Source organism: Vicia villosa, linkage group LG1 (assembly GCF_029867415.1).
Source record: "Vicia villosa cultivar HV-30 ecotype Madison, WI linkage group LG1, Vvil1.0, whole genome shotgun sequence".
Classification (NCBI taxonomy): domain Eukaryota; kingdom Viridiplantae; phylum Streptophyta; class Magnoliopsida; order Fabales; family Fabaceae; genus Vicia; species Vicia villosa.
In genome coordinates, this window is record NC_081180.1 from 183,307,452 (window position 1) to 183,316,501 (window position 9,050).

The window sequence follows — 9,050 nt, forward strand, 5'->3', positions numbered from 1 at the left end:
GATGCTTCCATGAATTCATCTGGGCATGGTCATGGTACCGATCTGCATAAGCTTCAAGAGTGAATCGAATTTGATTGATTCTGAGGTTATTGGCTATATGTGATGGATTGGATAGTTCATATGTGATATATGGATGATGTTAGAAGTGATCAGTTTGGACAAGAATTGAGCCTGAATGAAAACTTGGCATGATAAGTCTTATGTTATGCATATTTGAGAAGTGAGGTAGTGATTTTGAGTTCTTGGTGTTTTTGGGGTGTATGGATGGATCAAACAACTTCCAAATGATGTTTATGAGTTGTGGGGAAGCATCATTTTGCTCAGAACTTGCAAGGGATGGAACTTGCACTTTCTCCTCTTTGAAACTCATGAAACTTGCAATTCAAGAAAGAAGAGAGAAAACCTATAATTGTGAGGTTTTGGTGTGAATTGAAGAGTGGAAATGACCTCTATTTATAGGCCATGAGTTCTGAATGCAGAGCTTTGCAACTTGCTTAAGAATTGGTGATTTGGCCATTTGGAGATAAAGTGGAATCTTTACATTTAATGCAATGGTAAGTAACTAAACCATCTTTTTAGCACCTATTTTCTTTCATTTTCTTCACAACTTTAATTAATTATTTAACCAATCAAATTAACTCATTTTTTATTCATTTTTTACACACTTCTTATTTAATATACATATTTTGACAATATCAAAAAAAATCACAAAAAAGGATTTATTTAATATGTCTTTAATTAGGTTTAAAATGATATATTTTTAAGTGTTTTTAAATACTTTAAATATTTGTTTTTTCATTTAATTTTCAAACCTAATCACTTGTAAATATTTTTGTGATCAAAACCTAAATCACTTAGGTCTTAATTAAGCATTAAAATTTGATTTAAACTTAATTAAGTTGATTTTTGTCAAATTCAAATCATTTTAAAACAAGCGATCGCGATTCTTTTCAAAGACGATAAACCATTTCTTTTTGAAACTATTGATTAAATCTTTTTAATTGATCAATTGATTTTCAAAACGATGTGGGGCCTCTCGAATATTAGAGAGTATAAGACCCACTCCTTTTTCCTTTTATACAGTTTTTTTTCTTCTTTAAACAATAAACCTCTTTCAAACCAAACTTTCAAACAGTTTTTCAAACGGCGCGTCTGTTAATAACAATCAACCATGTTTTAATAAAATAAAACAGGGGGCCCTCCACATAGGTATAAGTCCCATTCCCGTACATGAAATTAGGTATTTCATTGTACATTCACCTTTTTGTACATACCTCGATCAGTTTATATTTAATTTTGAATAACTAATCAAAAATGAAGGTTTTCTTTAAATCTTCCCAAAAATACCATGGGCCTCCATGTAGGTATAAGTCCCAAGCCCCTTGTAAATACCTGTTTACATAGCTTTGAATAAATTCAAGTGGACCTCTCCTCGAGTATAAGTCCCGAGCCCCCGTGTATACAAATGGATCATGCTTAGAGGTATATTTCCTTCATAAACTCCATTATATACACACACTTTGTCATATATAATTGTTCATACCTGTGCATGTTTGTTCATACTTGTTCATGTTTGTTCATATGTGTGATATGTGTGCTTGTTCAACTTAGTACAACACTAGGTTCCCCATAGCCTCCTATTGGGCTTCGTGCAAAGAATCTCCCTAGTTTAGGTTAGGACATAGAGTATGGTTTCCCGGTGAAATCGCTCTAAGAGCTCAAACCAACTATACCATGCCTCCCCTTGGGCTTTGTACAAATGAGTGACCCTCCCATAGCCTCCTCTTGGGCTTACAATGCAAGGACCCTGGATAGTCCCTCCCATAGCCTCCTCTTGGGCTTACAATGCAAGGACCCTCGGATAGCCTCCTCTTGGGCTTCGTACAAGGACCCACGGGCTTCTTATAAGCATCCCCAATATCCAAATCAAATACCCTAGGAGATTAGACATTTATCATCTCTATGATAGGAGTATCTCTTCTATATCATCACAAACAATCAATCAAATCAAACTTTTTTGCCACAAGGCTGGCTAATCAATCAAACTGTTTTGCCACCATACTGGCTGATTAATCAAAGTTTTTGTCACAAGGCTGACTTCATTGAAACTTTTGCCACAAGGTTGGCTGATTAATCAAAACTTTTTGTCACAAGGCTGACTTCATTGAAAGTTTTTGCCACAAGGCTGGTTAAACAAACAAAAACATCTTTATCATTCTAAGCACCATAAGTGGCATGGCCCAGGGCTTATAATGAAAAGATTTTCAAACAAAAACAAACAGATGTATGTGATGATATAGATTAGATACATCGAACATTTAGATGACATTTGTCTCTTTTCCTTTGCTTCCACTAGCATAAGTGGGAACTACGATTGCTCTGACTTTCTCAACATCCCTTTGAGAATACGTAGGCACAAGGTCGTATCCTTGGCGAGCAAAACTTCTCCCTCAAACCATTCAAACCTTAGCACCCGTAGACCCCGAGCTACAGATGCTCTGATTCCCTCTAAGGGATATGTATGCAGAGGATCGCGATGATCTTTGCGAGCATAATCAAACAAACACCTTAGGTCCCAACTATTTCACAAGAACCTCTCAATAACATGGAATGAAAAATATAGCAAAGAAACCTATAGAGTACTATAGATACGTTGGGTGCTAATACCTTCCCTTCGTATAACCAACCCTCTTACCCAAGATCTCTCCCCCCACTTTTAGGTTATTGCAGCTTTTTTCCTTTTCCTCTTTTGGAAACAATAAAAAGTTTGGTCGGAACAAAAGAAAAATCATTTTTTGAGCACTCGAGCCCAAAGAAGGCATCAGGTGTCTCATCCCGAAAAAAGACAACGATTTTTCCCCGCGACAGAAAAATGGCGACTTCACTGGGGACCATCTTTTTATTGTTTCCAAAGGAAGGGTTAATTCTATTTGCTTTATTTTTCATTTCATTTTTTGTTATATGTGTGGTTCTGGTTCTGTTACTTGTGTGGTTCTGTTACAAGTGATACATTATGGACAAATCCTAACCCGGATTAAGTACACATAAGAATTAGGTGGAGGGTATAGTCATGTACAGGCGTACGTGAGAATCCTTCCGCTCAGTGGAGGTTCCTTGTTGGTAATATATGTTTAGCATGTTTCGTAGCGAAGACATTATTACTTTCATTGAACTGTAGAAGCTGAGTTGGCCGTAGAACCCTAACCCATCCTGGCCTTATTAGGTTGTGGTGCAGAAACTATTCAGGTGAGGACTTGGATTAGTTGTCATGCGGAGAACCACACTCAGACGAGTTTTTCTTGAGAATATTACTGGCTCATGAGCTTAATTGTGGAAAGCCGGTAATATCCGAAAGAAAAATGTAGACTCTGACGTATCAGTAGAACATGTTGTGCAGGTGATTAACTAGAACTATCCCATTTTTGGTTCTCTGACCTCATGCTCGTGACTTTGGACCTTTGAACCTATGCGTTACCATGTTTGCATTACCATGTTTGCGTTACCATGTTTGTGTTACCATGTTTGTGTTACCATGTTTGCACTACCATGTTTGATTTACCATGTTTGAATATGTGGCATCCATGCATCCATGCATTCATACATTCATTAAAAAATCCATCTTTTTCCATAAAAAACATGATTTTTCCAAAAAAAAATTAGAATTTTCTTTGCAAACATTATAGGATTAAGTTATGGAAAAAAGGTATACCAAAAAGTACGGTTTCAAAGCGCCTGATGTGGAAAAACTGATAGAGTTAGCATCTTCTGTACAAGATCCTTGTAATTTTAGGAAAAGTTATGGAAAGCTTTTGCCTATTTTGAACACTCATGTTGATGAAGGACTTCTCAAAACTCTGGTTCAGTTCTATGATCCCGTCTACCAGTGTTTCACCTTTCCAGACTACCAGTTGGTACCGACCTTGGAAGAATATGCCAATCTTTTAGGTATTCTTGTGTCTGACAAAATACCCTTCAATGGTTTGGAAGCCATTCCTAAGTCACACGTCATTGCAGCAAGTATCCACATGAAAAAATCTGAAGTAGAGAGTAATTGGACTACCAAAGGAAACCTCCCGGGTTTGACCTCACACTTCCTAATAAAGAAAGCCTTTGATTTCATCGAAACTGGTAGCATGATAGCTTTTGAAGCTATACTAGCCTTGCTCATCTATGGGTTGGTTCTGTTTCCCAATGTCGACAACTTTGTTGATATCAATGCCATAAAGATTTTTCTGATTGGAAATCCGGTTCCGACTTTACTTGGTGACATGTATTTCTCTGTCCATCATAGGAATCGCCAAGGCGGTGGAATCATTGTATGTTGTGCACCTCTGTTGTTTAAATGGATTGTTTCACACTTACCTAAGTCTCCCATTTTCACGGAAAACCGGGAGGGTTTACGTTGGTCTCAAAGACTTATGTCTCTTACTAATAATGATATTCAATGGTATAACTTGGCTCGCTGCGGTACAGAAACCATTGAAAGTTGTGGAGAATTCGCCAACGTATCCCTCATTGGTACACAAGGAGGAATTAACTACAATCCGGTCCTAGCCCGACGACAACACGGGTATGCAAATTCAACTAAACCCATTGGCCCTACAGTGGAAAGCTACTTCTATCAGGAAGGAAATGATCCTCAAGGGTTGAAAACAAAAATGGTGAAAGCCTGGTACGACATCCGATGGAAAGAAAAAGGTGAGATAAGGAACTGTATCGCTACGAACGCCTACATCTGTTGGGTAAAGAAAAGGGCAAAGGAGTTTCAAATGCCTTATGATTATGAAAAAACCATGTTCCCTGTGGTACCTCAACGACCCAACATTCCCGCTATGGAGGAATACCAAGACACTTTGGCTAAGATGAGGATAGAAAAAGATGCTTGGGAAGAAAAGTTTCGTAGAACTGATGTGGAAAATAAAAAGTTGAAGAAAAGGGTGAAAGATCACGAAGAAACTCTCTATTACCAAGATGGATGGCTCATGAGCAAAGATGAGAAGATTCGCCAGAAAGACGCTGCAATCAAGAGATATATCAGAGAAAGCAAGAAAAATCTTGAAGGTTCAACAAGTAACGCTCCGACTCCTGATGATTGGAAGAATGTTGTTGACAAACTGAGGACCGAAAAGGCCGAATTAAAAGCTCACTATGGGAAAGAAATCATGAAGCTCAAGCTGCACAATGCATTTGGTTCTTCGTCTGATGAAGATGTTTAGGATTTGTTTAGCTTTTTTATTTATCATTTGCTTTTGTAAGGAGCTACGCTCCAATGTTGTAACATTTCCCATTATTGCAATAAAAAAAAATGAATGAATAAAAGATTTGTTTGTGTTCAAATGTTTGCAAGAAAATAATCTTTAAAATATTTGGAAAAATCATAAATTTCTTTTTGCATACATCATTCTGCATATCGAGTCTGTTGTATAGAGTCTCATCTTTTGGATCTTTCTCCAATAGATCGTCAAGCTGTCGCGTCTCAAAGTTTCTCGACCGCGCTCGCAATCAGATCACAGATACAATACTCGTTCAAACAGAAGAAGAGTAATGGAACACTCTGAACAAGAGAATATTGAGCTCCGTGGTACAGTGACCACTCTTCAGGAAAAGTTGGAAAGTCTCACTACTCTGGTTGACTCCTTAATGGCCGCACAGAATCAGCCGCCGCCACCAAACAGTCAAGCAACAGTAACATCTGAAGTCACTACTCCAGTTTCTACAGTTGCATTCGGTATTCCATCTTTCTCCATGCCAGAAGGTTGGGGCACGCCTTTTAGCTTTGGTACAGGTTTCCGCCATAATTTCTCTGGGGTTCAAACAGCTATAACTGAAGCGCCTGCTGCACAGGGTTCGGCGTTTATTCCACATTCAGGGGTAACTTTTTCCCAAATCACTATGGCACTTTCTCAACCCACTATGACGGTTCCGACCCCTACGGTTCACACTGTTCCTTATGATGGCAATGAGATTTATCATGATCAAGGTGATAGCACAAATCAGCGTAATCTTGTGGGAGATCTCCAAGAGCAATTTAACAAGATGCAGTTGGAAGTTAAAGCTATCCGTGGAAAAGATTTGTTTGGAAAGAATGCCCAGGAACTATGTTTGGTTCCCAGTGTACAAATACCTGCTAAATTCAAGGTCCCAGACTTTGAGAAGTACAAAGGTAGTTCTTGTCCATAAAGCCATCTTGTGATGTATGCCAGGAAGATGTCTACTTATGCAGATAATCATCAGTTGCTTATCCATTACTTTCAAGACAGTTTAACTGGTGCCGCACTGAAGTGGTACACGGGCTTGGATAGCACTAATATTCGAACATTCAATGACCTAGGTGAGGCCTTTGTCCGACAATACAAGTATAACTCGGATATGGCTCCAGACAGAGATCAGCTCCGATCCATGGCTCAAAAAGATCATGAAGTTTTCAAAGAGTATGCCCAACGATGGAGAGAAACTGCTGCTCAGATTAATCCACCGTTAAAAGAGAAAGAGATGACAAAGATCTTTTTGAATACTCTCAGTCCGTTTTATTATGAACGCATGATTGCTAGTGCTCCAACTGATTTCACTGAAATGGTAAACATGGGTATGCGTTTAGAAGAAGGAGTCCGAACCGGACGCCTAACTAAAGAAGGTGGGTCTTCAAGCGGAACCAAAAAGTTCGGAAGTGGTTTCCAAAAGAAGAAGGAACAAAGTGTTGACATGGTATCCCAAGGGAGGCCAAGAGGAAATGTCAATCGTCAACAACAGGTAGCTGCTATTGCACCAGCCGTTAACACCGCACCGAATCCGGGGTTTACTCCGCAGTTTCAACAACAACAGCCTCGACCACAGGCTCAACAGTTTAACAATAATCAGAATCGTGTACAAAGAGCTCCACAGTTCGATCCGATTCCAATGACGTACACAGAACTGTACCCTGCTTTGATTGAAAGAGGCCTTATTCAAACTAAAGCACCACCACCAGTACCTGAGAAACTCCCATGGTGGTACAAAGCAGAGGTCTCATGCCCTTATCATCAAGGAGCACCTGGCCATGATCTTGAGCATTGCATAGCTTTGAAATATGAAGTTCAGAGGTTGGTTAGATCTAATCTCCTCTCTTTCAGAAATTTGAATCCAAATGTGCAAGCAAATCCGCTGCCCAATCATGGAGGGCATGTTGTAAACATGGTGTACGGATGTCCTGGTCCATACCGAGTCTATAATATCAATTTCTCAAGAGCAGATTTGGTACAAATGCACGCCACTCTCTGTCGAGGGCCGAGTTTTCGCCAGCATCACTATGGTTCCTGTAGCATATGTTGTGTAGATCCTCATGGATGTTCGATTGTGAGAAGAGATCTCCAAGTACTGTTGGATAATGGTACTATTCAGATCTACCGAAATAGGGATGAAAATGAAGTTAACATGATAGGATGTTATCCGCATGAGCTTTTAGTCTCAGATATCAACTCGGAAATGCCTACAGTTAACGTCATCGTTCCTCATTTCAACATGCCTGAGCGCATGGAAGTTACTTACAACAAGCCAAGGGTTCCTGTTGCTCCTTTGATCATTTGTCTACCTGGACCTGTTCCTTATGACTCTGACAAGGCAGTTCCATACAACTACAATGCAACAATGATAAAGAATGGACAAGAAGTTCCTTTACCTACTCTTTCATCTGTCGTGAATATCGCCGATGTGAGTCGCGTAACAAGAAGTGGACGTGTGTATACTCCACTACCTCTGAAGCAGCCTGTTGCTCCTGCTACCGGACAAAATCCTATCAATACACCAGTGGGAAATCCTGTGGAAACTCCTGTCAGTAATACAAACACTGATGTTGGTCAATCCAGCGGAACCAATGTCAATCCTGACTTTGACGAAATTTTAAAGCTTATCAAAAGAAGTGAATATAAAATTGTGGATCAGCTTATGCAGACTCCTTCAAAGATCTCAATACTTTCATTGCTGTTGAATTCAGAAGCCCACAGGGAAGCCCTGATGAGAGTTTTGGATCAGGCTTTTGTAGATCATGATGTGACTGTTGACCATTTTGATGGGATAATAGCCAACATAACTGCTTGCAACAATTTAAGCTTCTGTGATGAAGAACTCCCCGAGGAGGGTAAAAATCACAATCTTGCTTTGCACATTTCTATGAACTGTCAGTCAGACTCTTTGTCCAATGTGTTGGTAGACACCGGATCTTCCTTGAATGTGATGCCAAAGACGACTCTTGCTCGCTTGTCTTACCAAGGAATGCCTATGAAGTTCAGCGGTGTAGTTGTCAAAGCATTTGATGGATCGCGAAAATCAGTTATCGGCGAAGTCAACCTTCCCATGACAATTGGTCCACATACATTTCAAATCACCTTCCAGGTCATGGACATTCAAGCTGCTTATAGCTGTCTGTTAGGACGACCATGGATCCATGAAGCAGGGGCGGTAACTTCTACGCTCCATCAAAAGTTAAAATTTGTAACAAATGGAAAATTGGTAACAATAAGTGGAGAACAAGCCTTAATGGTGAGTCATTTATCCAATTTCTCTTTCATTGGTGCTGATGATGTGGAAGGAACTCAGTTCCAAGGTCTCTCTTTAGAAGACGAATCTTCCAAAAAGAAAGCATCAATCTCTTCTTACAAAGAGGCGGTGAAAGTAGTGAAAGATGGAACTACCACTGGCTGGGGGCAAGTTGTGATCCCGACCAAGAATGAAACCAGAACAGGTCTCGGATGTTCACCAACATTCTCAAACTGCACCAAGAAGGATGAAACCCTTCGTCCGATCAAAGAAACATTCATTAGTGGAGGATTCCTTAACCCAATTCCTCAAGAGGTTAATGTCCTTATCGAAGAATGCATTGAAGAAGGTCTACCTGATCCTGAAGAAGAATGGAAATGTTATCTCAATGACTCAGGATACATATCTCAGGAAGAACCATATCCTCCTTCAGAGAAATCCAAAGGCAAAGAAACTGAGCCTGTTCCTGCAGAAATCTGGGACACCTTGGGACAACCAAGTGGAAAATTTGATTATATGGTGAAATATAGTGCACCTGA